The sequence below is a fragment of the Oryzias latipes genome, chromosome 20 (genome assembly GCF_053564925.1).
Source record: "Oryzias latipes strain Hd-rR chromosome 20, Olatipes_Hd-rR_3.1".
Taxonomy (NCBI): Eukaryota; Metazoa; Chordata; class Actinopteri; order Beloniformes; family Adrianichthyidae; genus Oryzias; species Oryzias latipes.
This window is the reverse complement of record NC_136256.1, coordinates 29,584,288-29,606,197: the sequence shown is the minus strand read 5'-3', so window position 1 is coordinate 29,606,197 and position 21,910 is coordinate 29,584,288. Positions and strand designations below refer to the sequence as shown.

The 21,910-nt window shown below is 43.6% G+C and overlaps 1 protein-coding gene across 3 annotated transcripts in view; it reads right to left on the bottom strand.

Moving 5' to 3' along the window:
• LOC101174782 (cadherin-18) overlaps positions 1-21,910 on the bottom strand; it is a 180,722-nt gene that overhangs the window by 92,754 nt on the left and 66,058 nt on the right. Inside the window, exon 1 of one of the 3 annotated variants that reach the window (XM_023950139.2) lies at positions 12,112-12,367. The exons of 1 other annotated variant lie outside the window; for it this stretch is intronic. The gene's annotated coding sequence lies outside the window, so the exon portion shown is untranslated. Of the gene's footprint in view, positions 1-11,650; positions 11,870-12,111; positions 12,368-21,910 lie in introns of those variants that run through there. One more of the 3 variants, XM_078938766.1, reaches the window with a different exon arrangement.

The window sequence follows — 21,910 nt, the reverse complement described above, 5'->3', positions numbered from 1 at the left end:
TGCAGAGAACAGGAAACGATCCCCCTTTTTCCAAGTCGCACCGTCTCCATCCAAACAGTGCAGTTCTGCTGCACAGCATTCAGATGACGTTCCATTAGAAAAGCCCTGATCCCTGCTGAAGGCAGAACTGCAGCACAACTGAGATATTCAGAGAAATTCAACTCAAACCTGTAGTGACAGGAAACAGAAAGTACACATTCACAAGACGAAACAAAAAACACATAATGTCAATCAGTATATGACCATCTGTGAAGCTGCGTTTACACCCATAGCGATTGGTGGCAGAGGCGTCTAGTTTCAACGTTAGTCAATATACAGACATCAAACTGGGTCACAGGAAGCGTCCATCATTCAGACGCAGTTCCTACAGTAGACGGTGAAGCTCACTGTACTGGGAGAGTCCCTGAATGATGTCTAGAACCCAGACATGGACACAGGATTACCCATGTGTTTGTAGAACTCTTCACAATAAATCCACCTGATCTCTGAACATCGTCTGTGTCTTCCATACATTGGAATGAGATGTAGAAAGACGCTGCCCCATGTAAAAATCAGGTGGAAAGCATTGGTCGCATTGGCCACACCCATCAGGAGCTTTGAGTTAATGAACATGTTTGTGGACAGCCGTGGCAAGATGGCAAACGCAAATCACATTCGGTGTGAAAGCAGCATTAGGATCTGAACGTCCAACCGATTTTCAGTACCTTTTAGTCCCACTTTGATCATCTTCAGATCTGTTTTCAAAGCATTTTAGCCAAAAACCTGGTGTTTTTTAAGACATAGCTTCTGCAGAGCAACTGGAGTTCATCAGAAATCCACCTCTGAGTTGAAGGCGGGACTTAAGCCCAAACCCTCTCCTGCTAGCTTACAGCCCCTCACACCCTCAACCTAACAAAAATAGCAGCAACATCAGATCTATCCAGCTGTCCAGTTCTGATCCAGATTCCAGCTCAGGTGAGGAAAACAAAGACGTTCATGGATCTATTTGTCTGACAGTGGATAATCAGAAAGCTTGTGGCCCCGCCCAGTGTATTTTCTACGTCATAAATGCAATATTTTTTTGTCTGTTCCTGATTCACAATTTGAATAACGAAATATTAGAAATGCAGTTTTAATATAACGTTAAAAACACTAAAAACAGGATTTTCCTTAGTGGGTCTTTAGATTTTAACCTAAATGTCCATCTTCTACCAAATGAACAACCGCTACTTAAAGACAAGTTTGCAGTTTGAGTTCTTCAGATTGTCTGTTGCTAAACCATTTTCCCGAGCTCATCCAAATGAATGTTGAGGTGTTCCAAGAACATAAAACAAGTCCTGGATTTTTCTCTTCTCATGGAGACATTCCTAAAACAGAAGACATGTTGACCAGTTGTCCAAACCATACTTTCAATGATTCAATCACTTCCAGGACATGGAGCTTCCCTCCAAACTCAGTCATTAGGAGCATCTCATTCTGTCCTGAAGAACCCAGGGACAAAAACTCAACTTTACAGCCCTCATCATCCATCCTTCCACTTTCAAAATCTGTTTTGTGGCTTTCTGGGTCACAGGGCTGCCCATGAGTGGCTGGCTTGGGGGGGCCACACCCATTCACACCTAGGGACAATTTAGAGTAACCAATGAACCCATGAAGCATGTTTTCGGATGGTGGGAGAAAGCCAGAGAAAAACCCACACATGGGTTGGGGAGAACATGCTAACTCCACACAGAAAGGTCCCCCATTGTTGTTCTAGTTCAGGTCCCCCAGCCGGGACTTGAACCAGGGACCTTTTTGCTGCGTCATTGTTTAGCCCACCCTTTATCAATACCATTTCAGTTGTTTCAAAAACAGTTCATTTATAAAAGTACCTGATTAAGACTTGGATGCTGGGAAAAAACAGTTCAGGTGTTTATTAATGAGGTCAGTGACAGATGATCCTGGTATGGATTTTCTTTTATTGCTCAAGTTATAGATCAATACTTTGTTACGGTGTGTTTCAATTATCCTTGCTGCTTGTGCAAACACAGTCTCTGCAGGCCCAGTTGTTCTTTTAGTGCCTGGAATGGAATGAAAAGATGTTCTTGTGAGACACACTTATTTATAGAAATATGTGTTAGCGCTCGACACTGTCACAGCAAACGGCGGTATTTAGGCTTCCAGTGAGTCTCCAAAGCCCAGAAAGCATCACACACTGACATTTCTCCAGTAATCGCCGACTCACCTGGCCACCACCTGAGCTAATCCATGGGGTGAAACTCCTGTGAGCCCCCTTCCTTCTGCTACACCACTGCCTTTAGTAGTGCAGATGTTAGAACATGTGCTGCATGGAGCCAGTCAGTAAAGGTGGTCGGCAGAGTCGCCATGAAAACATGGAGAAGCAGTTATAAATAAAATCACGTTAATTTAATTTTTATCTATGAAACCTTTTCATACAGTGAAGCGTTCTACGATGCAAGACAAATTAACAGAGTCCTTAGACTTCCAGGCCCCTGTAACCAGGATGGGCTGAACGCAGAGAAGTAAATGAAGTAGGTGGGTGGAAATGCTAAAAATGAATCGTCTTAACGTTGATTTTTTCTACAAAAATCACACGACAGACATCCTGTAACGGAAAAAAAGAACTGTTGACACATGCAGCATCATCCGCTGCAGCGGTAGGGCGGTCGACCCATGATCGTAAGATTGCAGGTTCGATTCCCGCCTTGCACGCCCATGTGTCGAAGTGTCCTTGGGCAAGACACTGAACCCCACCTTGCCTCTGGTGGGAGGTTGGCGCCAGTGTTCGGCAGCGGAGCCGCCATCAGTGTGTGAATGTGTGTGTGCATGATGGGTGAATGGGACTGTGACTGTAAAGCGCTTTGGGCCTTCGTACGAAGGTAGAAAGCGCTACATAAGTATACGCCATTTACCATTTACCGTAAGTAAGTAAGTAAAAGTATACGCCATCAACATCGCAAAAAAAACACAAAAGAATTAAGTCTGACATATTATTTCAACACCGGATATGATTTATAATACTATTATTAAAACATGTCATAAACCAACTACCATCTGTATATTGTCTGACATTTTCTTGGCAAATACCAAAAAAAAACAAAAACCAATTAGGAGACAAGTAGGTTCTGACAATTCATTAAAGGGTTTATATCATGCAAAATCCACTTTTTAAGCTTTTAAGTGCATTATAATGTCCATTCCTCACTATAGACAATCTCAAAGTGGTATTATTATTATATTATTATAACACATATGGATATAGTTTACTCTGATAGGCTTAGGACAGCATGATACAGACCCTTTAAACTTCAGCTGGAGCATCTGGTGAACTTGAGCCTCAACCTTTAGTTTCATTTAGCCATTTTTCAGCTAAGCTCCTGCTTTTCTCTCCTTTAGATTGTTTGTGTTCTGATCTTTCTAATTTGACATTATTAGGTTAAGCTGTCACAAAGCCTGAAGATGCATATGTGAGGTTTAGTGAAGGTGACAGAAAGACCTTTTCTCCACCTCATACAGCTGTTGGTAAAAAGCCATCAACCACCCACTTCACCTGGTCTTGCTGTGTCCTCAGATAGTCTTCTGTCGACTCTGGAGGGAGTCTTCTGTTCCTCTTCTGGGGTTTGACAGAGTTTGCTCCTCATGTGTGCTAAAAACAGCAGCAGAAAACTCCTCTGGATCATTCAGAGGACATTAAGTCCTACCATGTGGGGACGTGATTCCACTCAGAGAAGATCGCTAAATGGTGTTGATGTGGATGAGTCTGCTTTAGCACTCTGCTTCTGAATTAGGACCAAACCACCTGAACAAGCTTTTTTTATGTTGGGAGCACTGACCTGTAATAATAATATAATAAAGAAGACGATAGCCAGCTCAGTGGTCTTTTCACTGCGCTGTCATATACAGTAGTGTCCTCTTCCCCACATCCCAATAAGAACTCAGTGTCCTACAACAAGATGTTTTCCCAGTTTTTCTTGACTCACACATCCTTGAACTCAGCTGTGGACTGTTTTTCTTTAGATCCATGCCGCTTGTGTTCCTTCCTTTTGGTGTAGCTTTACTGTCCCTCTGTGGTTTCCCTAATAGTCTGTCTACTTTTACACTGCAGTGAGTCCCACCAGACTTTACTTTCAGGTCATTTGAGATTCACATTTTCAGACAATCCACCGTTAAGACAAGCTTTAGAGTCTACCCAAATCCTTTTCTGACAAACCCAAACTGCGGTTCAGACAGGAAAGGTGTGAATGAACCGTCAGAGAGCCGCTGTTAGCGCTAAATTACACGTTATAGGAGGATTCAATTTACAATTTCTGAAAGCTGAAAATAACTTTTATAAGCCCAGAGCTGCTAGAAAATAAAACAAAAACACAGACGAGGACCGCTGTGCTCCGGGGCCAACTGATATTCCATGAAAAACCATAATCAAGCCCCGTAAAAGCTGACATTTTTCAGTCACCTCTCCTCTGTGAAACTGAAGGCTGTTTTTTTTATTCATATTGTTTAAAGAAGTCTAGGTGAAGCTTTGAATTCAGCTGTAAAAGCAGAAGAGTAGAAGACGTAGAAGAGATGATCTGAAAGACACGGCCTTGTGTACTCCACTGATCAATGAAAACACGCGTGGCCCATGTCACACTGGAAGTTGGTTTTTCAGGTCAGCATCAGCCAAACAAAGAGGATAAAAGACACGCTGGACTGAGCATTCTGTCACCTGCAGCACTTCTCATGTTTGCGGGTCTAAATTCAGACGGAACCTTCTGGGCTTTGACAGAGTTTGCTCCTCGTGTGCTAAAACAAGAGCAGAAGGTGGATTTTACAACACGACAGCCTTTGTGTTCTCACCCACAGAGTGAGGCGGAGCTTATTCCCATCAGCGTTCACACTCAGAAAATCTTGCTTTTCGGCTGCCAGGTGGATTCCCATGAGTGGATGGAGTGTGAGAGATTTGGGGATTTCACAGATGTTCACTGTACCGGTTTTCAAGAGCCTGCAGAGATCCATGGAATGGGGGGGTAGGTAAATATGCAAAGTCATCATCCAAATAAAGGACAAGCTGCTGACACCAACAGCAAAGACAACAGCAGAAAGATTAGTCTGTGAAGTGGAACAGTCGACTGCTTATTCCTGAGAGCTGCTCCAAAAAATGCACAAAATGAATGGTTTCCACTTAATCTATATGATCTAGCATTTATTGACCAAAGGTATCTTCTTCCCAGATTGGTAGATTTCAAGTATTTTGACAAATTCTAGCATCTTTCTTTCCTTTTCAATACAGCAGTTAAGTCTGTTGTACTAAATACGGATCAGTTACTAGAGCTTTAATGAATATAGTAAAGACATTCTTTGTAAACTCACAAAAGACGAAAATATTTCAGATTATTTACAAGATATAGAATTATGAGTATAGAAGTGGAATTAGAACTTGTTGGGCTTTCTTCCGACAATTTACAGGTTCTTTAAACATAAGAAAGTCTGTAATGTTCATGAGTTTGATTCTTCACAAGACCAAAAACCAGGAGACCAGGTTTGGTGGCAGAAACTTAAACATTCAAGAAATAAACTTAAACATGGCAGAAACTAGGAGGCAACAACAGAGAACAGTTAACATGAAAACTCAAAACAGAAAAGCAGAGACTTAAATGCACTGGGGGTCATTACCACAAATCAAGACGGCTGTGGATGATTGACAGACTGAACCTGGTGGGATACGGAAACCAGAGACACAATCACCAAAACCCATGTGCACAATCCTCACAAGTTTTGAATTTTCCTTATTTGTTCCCTGCAGCTCAAAATAAAGATCTTTTTAGACTAGAAGCAGACTAGACCACAAATGTAGAATCAGACGACGCCCGATTGACTGAAGACGTAGAAACCTTTGAAATTCTGCAGATGGTTACAGGAGCTTTAGAACCGGTTCTTGGCTCAGAGTTCAGGTTTGTATTTTTGTTCTAATTGCTCTCTCAGATTCATTTTTGTAAACGAGAAGCGGTTTGACACTTTGGAGCGGGATCTGACGGTTTGGCAGCAGCTCAGTGAGGGAGGAGGGGGGGTGGGTTTGGAAGTGAATGGTTCAGTCCCGATTCAGGAAACCATTTGAAGAGAATCTGATTACACACCACACAATGAAATGGAGCATGAACCACAATGGAACCACTGGAGTGCCGTCACTGCCGGCTGAATGCAGGAGGGCAACAGCATTCCTACGGTCGGCATAAATGCATCTCAATTCAAGTCAGAAATGCAAAAACTTCTGCATCTGCTGCCTGATATGGATGAGTTCAGTTCCTCACAAAAATCCTAGTCATGTAGGAGAGAACAAAAAGAAGAGTCTTCAGCATATTTGGGTCATCCATCGCTTGTTTATCAAACTCTCTGCTGGTTTTCTTCCCTCTCCCTGTGTTGTGGCATTAAAATTCCATTTGTCGTCCTAACTTTAGCAGACAACCCCCAGCGGCCCCCCCTCATCCACCACAAATCTGCAAATCAGTATGGATGCCTTGTCCATCACCCCTCCCCTGCCTCTCATTCTCCCTATCATGTATCGTTCCAATTAACGTCCCGGCGATGTGCGGGCCGGCTGAGCGGCTCTGGCAGCCGTGGAGCACACTAATGTTCTATCAACGCCACACATCAGGGTTTCTCTTTGCACTGTGACACTGACAACTACCTGACGTGACTCGCCTTTCCGCCCCGTCAGGGAACGACGTGGCTTTCGAGTTCGACTCCATATTCCACTGAAGTTCATATCTCAGGGCTTTGAAGTGCCGGGGCAGTTCTGCACAGAAATGGAGGACATGGAAACATCTTCCTCTGCAGAAACATGCTCCCTTCAGTCATTCCTGAGACAGTTTTTAAAAAGCATCCAGGTCCATCTATGGATCTAAATGACCTGCAGAGTAAAGATGTGTAAAATGAAGCCTGGAGAAGACTGTAGTAAAAATTGAATGTTACACATTTTCTTATAGAAAAACAGGATGTGCACCAGCCAGTGACTGTGAGCGGAAGAAACCAGCCCCCAGAAAGGCAGGCAGCAATGCAGAGTAGTTACATAATGACAGTTCATCTTTTAGAGCTATTTAAAAAAGGGAAGTCTCTGAGCAAACACTCCAACTATAGGATGAACACCCTCTAATAGTGCATTAAGTATTCATGCACTCCGACGCCTGTGTTGTTAGGCTCTGCAAAGTCTGTCCGTCAACTACGAACATACGTTCAGACAGAATATTCTCATCGACTCAAATGAAGAGCAAATGTATTATTCCTCCTCATAAAGTGTTATTTATTAACCAGTGCTTTTAAAGTCACACGATGAAGACTGTCCATCTTCCTTCACGCTCTGCATTTTAAATAGAGCACTTTGTTTTAGTTGTAATATTTAATACATATTTGAATCTGCTTCATAAAAGTGCTTTAACACAGTTGAACATGGAAACATCAGAGCTACTCTTAGCAACCAGGCTTTTTTTTGGTGGAAAACACTCAGGAGAAGCTTTAAATTATCAGACTTTCTTAGCCCTAAAACATTCATTTCACTGTGGAGGATTACGCTAAGATTGAGTTTATAGTAGATCTGTAACGTTTAGTGGTGTTTGTATGTTTGGGGGGGTCAGCGGCACAACGCCGTGACACAACAGAGTATTGTAGACTCCTGCCCACGTTCCAACTTCCTTTTATAGTGCTGAGAGCTCTTAAAGGAAATGCTTTGTTGGCCATTCGTCACTGACAGAGAGTAGGGGATGAATCATTCTAATGCTGCTCTCACCCATAGTGAAGAAACCCAGAGTGCAATAATGTCAGCGTGATGCATACTGTTCTGTGTCCCACAGTAAGTAATGGAACTCAAAAAAAACAAAAGAAGAAGAAGAGGTGGTGGATGGGGAGGGGCCAGGAAAAGACAAAGTAAGACGTGGAGCTTTCTCCTCCTGATTGGGATCCGTTTCCAAATGTCTTTCCATTGTTGCAGCTGATGACGACGGTCTGTGACCAAAGCTTTGGCTTTATCCTCACACTCATGACGGCCTTTTCTTCTCAAAGAACAGGTCACATCATGCTCCCCCCGCCCCCCCTGAACCGGTTTACACGATTTTCTGCTCTAAACTTGATGGTTTTGCAAAATAATAGTTCTTTTAATTTCAAGAGAGCTTGGGTCTTAATTGCCTTTAAATAATCCAAACACAAGCATCACAGGGATTTATTCTCAAGGAGTAAACACTGACATGAAGATCCGTCACTTTTGGGGGTTTTCTTTCAGCGTCTCCCTTTAAGAGTCGCCTCGGCGAGTCACTTCCCGGGTCACTTCCCGGGTGACATGGATTTGGCATCTGCACAGTGTTTGTTTGCTTGTTGGACATTTTTTCCAAAGTTTTCACAGACAACAAACAAAAGGTAATTGAATAGAAACCGCCACTCCTGAATGAAAACGTCACCCAAAGCTAATTACATTTTTGTTAACGAATGACAACAAAGCGGTGATGGCATCCAATCAGAGCAGCTGTTAGTAATAGAACCTGGGAGGAAATACAAAGAGAACCAATCAGGACAGAGAATCTGGCATGGTCCACCTGCTCGTGGTTATCAGAGAACAAACCGTTCTCACATGTTGCTTCTCTGTGATTAAACTGAAAAATGTCAACGAATTTGGCCTCTGGATACACTTTATAAAGAATGTTTAATATTTTATGCTGTTTAAGCTTCATTGTGACATTGGCAACCTGTCCAGGGTGACCCCGCCCCCCTTTGCTCAACAGTAGCTGGAATAGGCTCCAACAACGACTCCAAAAGGGATTCAGCGGGTTCAGAAATGGATGGATGGATGGATGGATGGATGGACGGACGGACGGACGGACGGACAGACGGGTGGATGGATGGATGGACGGACGGACGGGTGGATGGATGGATGGATGGATGGACGGACGGACGGACGGACAAAAGGGTGGATGAGTGGGTGGATGGGTGGATGAGTGGGTGGATGGATGGATGGATGGATGGATGGATGGATGGATGGATGGATGGATGGATGGACGGACGGACAGAAGGGTGGATGGATGGATGGATGGATGGATGGATGGAAGGACCGATTATACCTTCCTAAGCTTTATGTAAAGTTCCTTTTTTAAAAGTTTCTGATCTTTTCCAAAGTTTTTGTGACTGAAACTCTACTGAATTTTAGATAACTTGAACATTACGACTAAAATTAAACATTTCATTCAAGGGGCTTTGATTCAAACTAATGTAAAATTCTGTCAAGAGAAAACTGCTTTGGATCAGAGTGAAACAAACGTGGCACATCTGTACCAACGGTCACTTCTGGATATTAGTTAGGAGATAAACTCAGCAGGTATTTGCAAGAGATTCATAAATATTCTGGAGATGACTTCACATTGAAAAAACAACAGTGGGATCCAGTCTGGATTAGCAGAACAGATGAATAAATAAATCTCTTTTCAAATAACATCTCTTCACCAAAGATTCCACTCCACATCTGAAGAAGCATGTTTGATGGTCAACATGCTCAGACTTCCATTAGGAAAGCAAAGCGAGATTCCACTGTGAGCCACACGGATCATGGGTGCTGCCTCTGAAGCAGCAGAGGATTCCACATTGTCATTTCCTGGATTCAGGGGGAGATCATTGACAGGCCTCTTTTCAGAGCAGTCATTTCTCACAGCTATCTCTGCATTGTGTGGCTGCCTGGCACACTGAGCCAGTCAATGGCCACTTGTTGTTTGGCTGCCATGAAGCAAACGCGTATGTTTGGAAGGGAAGCGTGATTCATCTTTGAAAACCTTTTGACTGAGCTGCTGGAATGGTAATCCACTGTTCTTATCCCTGTCTAGTCTGCCGTGATACGACGGGAACTATTGGATTCAGTGCAGGCATTTGGGGAGGGGATTTTCATGCACCAGGAATCCTGGATGCTCCCTGTTTTCTTCTGCGACTGGTTTGACATAAATGTAAAGCAGAGAAGCTTATTTGCAGAGGTCAAAATGATTGTTTCTCCTTGCAGCAGAGGCTTCTGGGTAGTGAATCAGACAGCAGGAGGGTAAAATCATGCCAATTCAGACCGAATATGTGTTCTCATAAGAAAAAAACCATCTACCTTTTCAAACATGATGAGGACAACCTTCACTTTGTGCAGCAGAGCTTGAACCTCATTTCCTCCCCAGAGGTCCACATGGCTGCTCTCTCAAAAACAGACACTCCAGTATTTTGTAAAGGTTTGCTCAGATGTGAAGCTAATGAGAATTATTTGAAGCTTTGGGAACAAGGGTGGGGCTGTTTGATGACAGGTGCCAATCAAAAAGAGGATTTCTAAGTACCAATGGCAGAGCAGTCCTGTACCTGAATGCAGCCTCCTCTAAAGCAGGTAGACCAAATGCCTGCGATGATGAAACATTAAGAAGCACTTTGAATGTGTCTCTGCAGGCTGCTGTTGCTTCAAACCGAGAAGGCTCTGCTGCCAGCGGAGAGCTCACACCTCAGCTGACACCACACTGCAGAGCCGTCTCTTCCTCTGCTGTCAGAGATCCGGGTAATTAACACGTTTAAGGTTACCATTATCACCCGGCAAGCAGCGTTCTTTCAAATGCAAATTTGGTTTTTCTGCAGCTGAGCAAGATGGAAACGGTGGACCAGACAACACGCTTTGGAATAAGAGCAGCTAACTGGGATCAGATTCAAGATGTTTATGATCGGAGGCTCTTTGATCTCTTTATGATGCAAATATTATATTTCAGGATTAAAACAGTCAATAATGAGGCGATTATCAGCTTATGTAATTAGTACCAGTTCTGCATCAATGTACAATCAGGTGGATTTTGGCCTTTTCAGTCAACTTGAGACCTTTTTTCCATCAGATGATCTTTTGGATTGAATTTAACCTGCTAACTAGTTGCCTTCATAACCACCCCCCACCCCCACCCCCATCAGAGAATAACCTGCATGTGTTCCAGATTGTTCCACTTGCCAGAACAGACTGGGCAGAACACCACATCTCAAGATGAAGGTCCAACTCTTCAGGCTTCCTTGGAGCTGAGGCTGCCGGCTCATTTAGCTCGGACAGATTCGGTGGCGGTAACCATCCGTCTGATGGTTTCTGAAGGTAACGAAGCATCAACTTTAGCTTACTGAGAACTTCTCGTGTGTGGAGCTGGCAGAAGATCTTTGGAGAACTGTACTAATCTTGTAGGGTCAAACTAAAATGGATTTAGAGAGGATTTATCCCCCTGTGAGAGCTGCAGGTCAGATCTGAAATCATCAACGGGGTTTGGTGCTGAAATCTAATCAGAAATATGAAAACGGGCTGGGTCTTTGAGTCCTCCCCCACACAGAAAGGTCAAACATTCCTGTTTGAACATGGAAGGATTCTAGGGGCCACACTTTACATCAACCATCAAGTGTTTTTTAAACAAATATCAATAATCTGTTGGGGATGGAGATGATTTGGTGACCCTCAGGGTCTGAGTGTTCATCCAGAGGCCCTGATGAAGGAGAAGCATCCAACTTGTGTCCCATCTGCAGTGTTCTGACATTCCCACATTCCCATCCTCCATGCAGCTTCTTGCTTCTCAGCGCTGCTCCTTCACTCCCTCTGAGAAGTGAGAAGCTTTAAATATGGAGTGCGCGCCTCTGGCAGCCGCGCCGACCTGTCTGCCTGCGCGCAATGCGTCCTAACCTGACACCTGCACCTCCACACGAGCTGGAAGCGTTTTCAGAGCCAGCAGAAGACAGGACGAAGCTCGGAGCTCCTCGGCGTTGGTTCTCCTCCCGCCAGAAGAGAGGCTGCAGTCAGAAAATTCCAGTCTGGCTCCACTGGTGCGGCACGCGCACGACATCGCAAAGCCTCCAACTCCCGCTGTGACACGCGCTCCGTCTGTCATCAAACTATGCAGCATACAGCTCCAGCCAAAACAGCCCCCCCGTCCTCTTCCCCGCCCTTCTTCGCCCCCTCGTGCCTGTTTAGAGCCCAATTTAACGGGGCACAGTGAGATGCGCGCGCGCAATCAGAAAGCCCACAACTCAGTGCAGCAGCGCGTTTGCGGAGGCGCACGTCCGCCTCTTTCAGCCGCGCGCACAGACGCAAAGAGCAACTTGGTGCACGCAGCCAAAAAGACGCAGAAACTTCTGCTCTCTCACCTGTCCTCGTGCGCCTCACGCGCGTGACGGCTGGCTGCCTGGCGGCGGCTCAGAGTTCCAGCGCGTGCCTGCTCCTCGGTGCTCCGCTCAGGTTCCTCCCTTCGCCGCTTCCATCCTCTTCGGGGCAAAGCTCCACTGCGCGGCTCTCGCAGAGCCCGCACCGTCCTTTCCTCCGAGCGTGTGCGCGCGCGCACGTGCATGAGCAACCGGAGCCGAGCCGGTGCGTGTGTGCGCATCTCTCCTCCAATCCTGCCCAGCTGCTGCGCGGAGCAGACCCATGAAGAGGCCTGATTGGTCGGATTTCAGATCAATCTACGGCTGAGCACGCCCCTCCCCCCCCCCCCCCCCCCACACACAGCAAACCACCACCTATTATCTCCTCCTCATCCTCTGCTCCTGTCTCCCTCTGTTAACACGTGATTATATGAGATAGTGATCAGGAAGTGATACGTTATCCCCTCCTCATTTTCAGACTCACGCGCGCGCTCTCACGCACGTGCAGACACCGTTCACCCTGCCAGAGTCCCGCTGAATACAAAGAAGTATCACCACAGCCTGCAAGAGGAGAGAGAGGAGCGGGAAACTTTGTCACCTCAACGTTTTGTTTTGGCTTTTCATCATTAAAACGTGAATTTAATGAATCATTCGGTACATAAAAAAACAAACTTCCTCTAAATCCAGCAGAGACAATCTGATCAAAGAAATCTGACTGTAACCGTTGCGCTATCCTAGGCACTTTAACGTTGGGAGTTGGGTCATCTAGACCCACTAGACAGAGCTCTGAACCTTTTTTCTTCAATGATTTGTGATCTTCACTGGTGTCCATGGATTACATGAAATCTTTCCACCTTTATCCACCTTTGTCATGAACACGTCAATGGAAGGGGGGGGTCATCTAAGATAGCACAAGGGTTAACCGTCTTCCAAACGTTTTACCTGAAAGAAAAAGAGAAGAAAAAGATTTAAAGAAAACTTGATCATTTGTCCTTACTAACATAGGTTGTCATTTTGGTCAATCTTTCTACAGAATGAGCCTCACTTTAGTCTCCGTATTTGTTTTTTTTTTCCCTTAAAAAAAGTCATCTTTTCATTTATTAATTTTTGCTCCATTTTTGTACATAAAAAAACAATAACGATGTCGTCTGAGAGGATCCAGAGCATCCTGTGAGGTTCTGAGCTTCATCTCTGCTAAACAAAGAGGAAGATCCTGTTTCATTGGAAGCAGAATCAGAAAACTCAAACCTGCTGCCTTAAAAACTCATTTAATAGGCTTCCTGCTTGAGATTTTTAGTCAATCAGAGTTCAGCTGTGTTTTGTATCACCAAGAATCTCATCATCATTAATTAGTCTGGTGAGAAAAGGCGGGTGAAAGATTAAGACACATTTACTTATTTGGCCTTCCTCAGCACAACAATTCAGCATATTTTATGTAAATCTGAAACTTTTTCATCTAAGTTCTGACTAGAAACATACAGAATTACAGCTTAGACTTTCATTTTAAAAACAAAAAGCATATTTTTTCAATCCATTCAGAGACTTGCATCTCTTTGTGATGAACTACTCCTTCATCATGAAAACTGACGCCTTAAGCCTTTTCATAAGAGACATGTTTTGTTTTGAACCTCTTTTTATTGAGTGTTTGATGAAATTCCGAGCTGCATCTGCATCCATAAAAAAACACTTTTCCTGAGGGCGTCCCTCGACAGTAGGCCCGTCTCCCCTGAGATCTTGTCAGGTCATAAACTGACCGTGGATGGTGGGATGTGACGTTTACAGCGCAAGCAAAATGCAATATATTCAAACTTTAATAGGATTAAAAGCAATTATTTGCAGAAAAACAAGTTGAGCTCATTGAAATGATGAAGCAGACGCAGGTGGGAGAAAACTTACAAAACAAACTGGAACATGACTAGAAACACCAAATGAAAAAACTGCAGTTCCTGTTAGAAGAACATGGACACATGGAGTTTTGCATCTTTTCTCAGTTTAACTTCAGAAAAGAGCCTAAATGCCAAAGCTTTGGGGTGAAAAAAATCTCAGGGAAAACTGCCAAGCAGAAGAAATAAAACAGAAAATGGTTTAGACTCTCAATCTGACGATTGTATTCCTCTAAATCCAATCAGATGGTTTCCACCAGCCTGAAGGAGGATTTGAATAGTGTTTGGTGGGTTGGAGTCCTGGTTCAAAAGCCCCTTAGAAGCAAAGACTCAAGCAGACCAGACCAAAAAACAACAGTTATAACATCTGCTCTTTTGGGGGCTATTTTCCTAAACCTGCTCTAACCAGGACAGAAGAAACACTGTTGGTCCTGCCAGTCCTCCAATTATCAGAGAAGGCTAAAGCTGTGAATCAGAATCCTCTGGGGGATGGCAGATTATCCATTTGGTGTAGCTCCTACATGTCTGTGGTTGGAACACCAGAATCCCAAGTTATCCCCAGAATAATCTCCCAAAATCACAACAAGTGGGAAAAAATGTTAGAGAACTCAAGGCTGTCACGGAGCAGCAGACATGACGAGAACACGGCAGAGATATCAGGAACTTCATGTGTGCGACACTACGGCATGGCTGCAGGAATGAATTTTGGCTGTCTAGCCGCTCTGAGGCGATGAGAAGAAACAGACAGCAGACCTCCTCTGCATCCCGGATGCTGAGCTGTTGACTGCCAGTTTCATCAGCTCCGTTGTTTCCTGTCTACAAACAAAATGCTGCCATGCTTCACGGTCACCTCTGGAGACTGCCTCCCTCCTGTCTCTGCCTCACTTCTGACTTTCAAACTATTTATCCACTGATTGTAATTTGCTTTCCGTTCCTCTGTATTTTGTTCTATTTCTCCACGTTTCCTGACGTTCCTGCTTTGTTCTTCAGATCTGATTAAAGTTCAGCTTTTCATTCATTGGTCTTTTTTTAATTATGATTATTTAGAGCTCTCGTCTTCGCCTTTGGTTTTGTCCGTCAGTCACTCTGTTCCCGCCACTGGCTTCTCAGAACTCACGCTCGCGTCGCTCAGGTACCCCTGGGCCAGCTGTTGCCTTTGCTTATGAATCCAGCCATGCTTTGGCTCTCTGCAGGTCCGCAGGGAAAATAAATGAATAATGAACACAGTGGTGAAATGGGCAAGTGGAGGACGAGAGTGAGGGATGGAGGACACTCGGGACCCGGACATGATGGAGAGATTCAGAGAGTGCAACTTGTTAGCATTCGTCCATCAATTAATCCATGAGGGAGGAGCAAAGAGAATGGAGGCGAGGGGTCGGGGAAAGGGTGGAAACGAAAGAGTGTGTGTGCGCAGGAGACGGATTAGGCATCAGAGACGAGGAGGCGAGGGGCGAGATGAGTCAGTAGGAAGTGAACACGGAGAGACAGGGGTCTTGAAGGCATCAGCAGCTCCTCAGCACGTTGCCTCCAGCCTCAATCTCATCCAAGCCTCGCTCCCCCTGCCAAAACAAGTGTGCCTCTGGTCCACTTCCAGAGCTGGCATGCCGGCTAAAACCCTCCAAAGGAAATGTGCTCAGTATGCTAAACAAAGTAATAAGTCTCTTTTAAACTGCAGACAGGTTTCCAGACTCTGCTCCGCCGAACAAGACAAAAGTCAAAGTTCTTGAACCTCAAATGTTTAAAATGCTGACATTGACTTAGAGGTGAATTATATCTGAAGAGAATCTGGAGGCCGATGTGTCATTGAGGTTCGTCTGCAATAGGTTTCAATCGGTTTTAAATAAATAGATGTTTCTGGAACAAGAAAGAAGTAAAGATAATATTGAAGAAAACGTTTGCAGGTTTCCATCAGTAGTGATTTGAAACTCTAGCACTTTTAAAGCACGTGACTGCTCATCTAGAAGAAGTAAGGACGCTGCTTGAATGAGCAGTGAAACATCATGTCGTTTATCTGAAAGCCAGAAATCCAGGAGTAACTCTGCACTGGAATTTCCAAAAGCTTTTCCATGACAGACTCTCCCCAAACTTTAGTCAATCCTTAATCCTTCTTTCTGGATGTCCAGGCTAATTTTAATTAAATCAGTTGGAGAAAAAACTCAAAAAATGTTTGTGGAGAATTTTACTTTGTGGACACAAAACTTTGCCACTAACCAGAAACGGGGATTGGACAATGGCTTAGGTCTGTGGGGCAGAGCAGTTCATGAATGATAGAACTGTCCTCCTTTTTCAGATGAAGCCGTGTCTCCACCAGCTTACAGCTGAGTTTTTTCCCCTTCATTTGGTGTACTGCATGCGTATATTTGGTAATTGGTGTATGATATACTACATAGTATACCCATACTATAGTGCTTTACTACCTTCTTAAAGGCCCAAAGCACTATACAGTCCCATTCATTCATGAACACATTCACACATTGATGTGTGTGCCGAACTCTGCTGCCAGCCCACAACCACCAGGAGCAATGTGAGGTTCAGTGTCTTGCTCAAGGACACTGACACATGGACATGCAGGGCGGGAACCAAACCTACAATTTTCCATTCAGAGGTTGACCGCTCTACCTCTGTGCTAAGTATTTTTCCACGTTTAGATTTGGGACGTTTTATTGGGGACGTTCAGAAATCCTGATGTCAAACAAGGAGTCTGGAGTGAATGAACAGAGGTGGACTAGATGGACAGACGTCACTGTCGGCTCTTCCCTGAACAGCAGAAGCTCCTGATCAAACAGCTGCAGCCATTTTTACAGCAGTAATGGTCAACCGTGGATGAAAAGATGCCTAAAGAGTTTAAAACAAACCTTTCTGTGTCTACACATCCAGACGTGTTCCTGTCCACAGACATGACGGTGAGTGGTGCTTCTCAGCAGAACCAATCAAGAACAGTCACACAACCCCCCCTGATATTCAACCAATCACAGCAGAGCCGGTGGCCATCGGGGCGGAGCGTCACTAAATAGCATGAAAGAGGTGGGAGACGGTGCGAGGACTCAGAAAGATTCATCAGCACAAGTAACCCCGCCCCCCATTTCCTTTCATGTTGCAGGCAGCAGGGAGCCTGTGGCCCCCTCCCACGTCACAAATACGATCTTTTTTTAAGATGGCTTTTTTCTTCTGCTGCTGATTCTCAACGATTTGAGTAAAGAAATACTCAGAAATGCACATTTTAAACTCAATTTTCTTTATCTATGTCCTCCATCATCAGAAAAATGCTGCAAAAACGTGCAGCATTTGTGGGTCTTCAACATGATTTAGATGTAAACAAGGCAAACAAGTAAAAAATAAAAAAACTTTCCCATCATAAGACGCAGCTGTTTATGTGTGATGGCTGAATTTCCATGTGAACTATTTATTAAAAAAACAAAACAAAAAACAACTGCCTTTAAGGAAATTGCCCCTCTGGAGGGTTGATGGGGCACAACAATCTGGGTAGGGTGTGTTTATAGCTCCGCCCCTTATTTGTTCCATTTCAGGGATCAATAAAAAACTGCAGATGAAAGAAAAACTTAATCACAGTTAGCTTCAATGCAGCTAAGTTTTCTAGGAGGGATATAAAATGATCCAATCAGTTCCTCCCAACACATTTGTCCAACAAAACGAGAGTGGACTTGAAAATTTGATGAGCCAGAAAATCCTCTGCAGACTGCAGTCATTGTGAAGGAAGAGAGTCTGTCTTTCAGTGACTAGCAAGTGTTGCTAATGGCAAACAAACAGTTTAATGTCCAAAACTGCACATTAAGCTATCGGCTTCTTCATATTTACACTCTGGGGCATCAAAAAGCTGCAGATCCACTGAATGTCATTTGCAGGAAGTGCAGCAGAGTGGGACAGATGACCACACCTTTGGCCCTTTGTAAGAACTGGACTGAGTGGCCCCTCCCCCCTGGCGCTCCAAACAGGAAATACCCCCTGGCTACATTGGTCAACACCTGCAGTCTGAATGCATAAGCATGCATGTGTGAGCTTAGTTGTATTGTGTCCATGTTTACCTGCTTTATGTGAACATTTTTGGAGCCAACAGGCATGTTTGTAACATTCACACTTTGTAACCAGGGAGAGGAGCCGTTTATTGATTTGATTTTTGATTTTATTGATTTATTTCAAGCATTGTAGTCAAAGCAATAAAGAATTTATCAAACTCATTACAGAAATGATGAAATGCATAGATTAAAAAGACAGAAAAAAAAAAACAAAATGTCACTTTAATCATATATGCTTAATTAAATACAGTGATCATTAACTGAGGTATAAGTAGAGTTTGATTTATTGCTTGAAAAGGAGCGGGAAGAGGCCAGCTTATGTGATCCCACCCCTACTGAGTTCATTCATTTGATAGTTTTACAGTTGATCCAAAAAGAGGAAATCTATGCGGGAGTATGTCCCGTGGACTGGAGAAAAAAGAGAATAACTTTTAGATTTGGGGTTTAAGAATCACCCTGTGTCAACAACGCCGTTTGTATTAAGAAAGCGTTGTAACTGAATAGCTGAACTGGACAGGGATGCAGATCGTGACGAACTACGATTTAAACTAGGTGACAGTAAACAGTTCACATCTCCTCCAAATATTAAGTGATGAGTGTTCATGTTTGGGATTTTGGCAAAAGAATTTAGGAAGAAACAGCTGTTGTCCCAGTGTGGTGCATAGACATTAACTAGGACAACTGGTGTATTGTATAATCTGCCTGTGATAATCAAGTAGCGCCCAGAGGAGTCTGTTTCAACTTTGGACATTACAAATGGGATGTTTTTATTAATAAGAATAGCCACACCTCTACATTTAGAGTGAAAGATCGAGTGAAATGCTTGTCCAATCCACTCACCCATTAGTCGAAAGTGATCAGAATTTCGGACAAAAAAGTAACTGCACGTCTAAGTGCTTAAAAAGGGCAATGTACCTCCTACTGACAGAGGTCTGCTATGTCATTAAATTATTAATTATCAGGCACCTCATGCCATCTCGAAGAAAAGTAAGGTATGAATCAGAACATATTTATCCCATTTATCTTCCCTCCTTTTCTTTTGTCTGGTCCAACAAAGATTGTTAGACATATAATTAAGATTAATTTTGTTTAGTCTAAATTACCAAAGGGGTTTATTCAAATATACCTGTGGTGTGTCAGAAGATTGCTGACCCCTGTTGTAACAGTAAACTCTGTCCAACACGAGAGGCTTTCAGCTGTCATCTGTCTGCTCAGCTGTTGGACAAGTAAAAAAACACACCGTAAAATGAAAACATGAACACTTTTCAGCCCTCCATGACTCTGATAAGGAGAACATCATTTCTCTGATGAGAGAACGTCTTCATGTGTGAAACTCAACACAGTCTTCTCCTGGAAGGCTGGCGGGCGGGGGGCACAGCGCTCCAGAGCTGCCTGGGATATCGATCCTAAGGCCGTTTCTCTGCATGATGTCCATTTCCCTGACGGCTTTTTAATGACATGTCAGTAAATCATTTTGCCAGGGGGGCTAATTGGTGAAGATCCTCTAACGATACTTAGAGATAACAACGCGCTGCTCTCAGACACGTTTGCCAGCGATAAACCTGCGAGGACATCATTGCGGTGCACCATTTCTCCCCTCCCTTTTTAATTATGAAAGCTGCTACTGTGGACCATCCATATATGGGAGATATTTGGTCAATTAATCACAACGAAGCAGAACTGAGGGATTATGCACTCGAGTGAATCTCATTTCAAGCTGCTGGTGTGGGTGGGTGGGTGGGGGACTGCTGTGGACACAGACAAATGGCGGAGGCAGCGGGCTGTGCTGAAGCTGGAAGACACACATCACCAGGGCAGAGCTGGGAATGTGTTTGCTTCTCACGTCGGCGTTAATGTGGCCTACGAGCATCAAGGTTACGTGGCTTTCAAAGGCCCGGCACCCCTCCTGTCACCTGTGGAGCATCCGGAGCCGTCCGGACCACGAACCGATCCGGGAACTGATCCAAATCTTTGTTTTTTTGCTACCGACAGTAAAAACATTTCTCATTGGAATGCATCAAACATCTGGCTGTTATTTTCTCTTCTACAGTCTTCGGTGAGCCCATCTCTGCAAACATGCACAGTCATCATTAAAGGAGGAGATGTTTTCTTTGCTCACATTCCCAGCTCAGATTAGATATCTTCTCATTAATGATGTCCAAACTAGAAGAGGGTTACAAAAAGCTGTTTACTTAAAGGCCAAGGTAACTTAAACCTGGTCTGACATCAGCAAATGAATGAGCTGAGAGGGAACCAAACTGATTAAAGATAAGGTAATTCAGCGATAATGAGGAAATGGTTGAGACTGTAAATCTCTAGAGCAAAGGTCTTGTAGAAAGACGTTGGAATCATTTCTGGAGATGGAAGCTCTTCCATGCGTCCCTCATCTCGCCGTGGCTGATTCTGCCGGATTTGCCGGGCCTGCAGCCCGGATTTCCTGCTCTCGGCGGAAAACAGAGACTTGCAGTGTTCCCCATCTGCTTTAGGAAACAACGCCGCTTGCATTCAAAGATGGTCTTTTGCATAAATTGGTTTTAACAAATCGTTACTTGAGTTACTCTTGCTCGTTTGTCATCCTGGAGCAGCGTGACCACTTTCCTCTGACCTCCAGCAAAGAACTTTAACCCAGAAAACTGAGGCTGGCAGCAAATTCTGCAGTTTGTCATTGTTGGGAGGGAAAAATCACAGTTTAAGGTAACTAAATAAAGCCTTTTCCCAACAACCTTTTTCTCCTTTCCTGATGCGCACTCTAAAAGTTTCTTGTCACCTCAACAGCATTATTATTATTGCATCCAGTAAAAGTTAGGTTTACATAACAGTATATGTAAAAAAACAAGAAAGATTCTTATTTAGAAAAAAAAAATTAGAACACAAGGTTCTATCCATTTGTTATCCATCCATCCATCCATCTATCATCCATCTGTCATTCATCCATCTATCATCCATTCATCATCCATCTGTCATCCATCCATCCATCTATCATCCATAATCCATCTATCATCCATAATCCATCTATCATCCATCCATCCATCTATCATCCATAATCCATCTATCATCCATAATCCATCTATCATCCATCCATCCATCTATCATCCATAATCCATCTGTCATCCATAATCCATCTATCATCCATAATCCATCCATCCATCTATCATCCATCTATCATCCATTCATCATCCATCCATCTATCATCCATCTGTCATTCATCCATCCATCTATCATCCATAATCCATCTATCATCCATAATCCATCTATCATCCATCCATCCATCTATCATCCATAATCCATCTATCATCCATAATCCATCTATCATCCATCCATCCATCTATCATCCATAATCCATCTATCATCCATAATCCATCTATCATCCATCCATCCATCTATCATCCATCCATCCATCTATCATCCATAATCCATCTATCATCCATAATCCATCTATCATCCATCCATCCATCTATCATCCATAATCCATCTATCATCCATAATCCATCTATCATCCATCCATCCATCTATCATCCATAATCCATCTATCATCCATAATCCATCTATCATCCATCCATCCATCTATCATCCATAATCCATCTATCATCCATCCATCCATCTATCATCCATAATCCATCTATCATCCATCCATCCATCTATCATCCATAATCCATCTATCATCCATCCATCCATCCATCAATCATCCATTCATCATCCATCCATCCATCATCCATCAATCATCCAGAGCCGGGTCATGGGTCCAAACAAAGACTTGTAAAATACAGAGTTTCACTTAAACAATAATTTTAACAGTGAAATGAAACAATATAAAATCATCAGGTAACACATATGCAATACTACAGAAACTGACAAAAGATGAAAAAGGTAATAATATTGATTAAAATT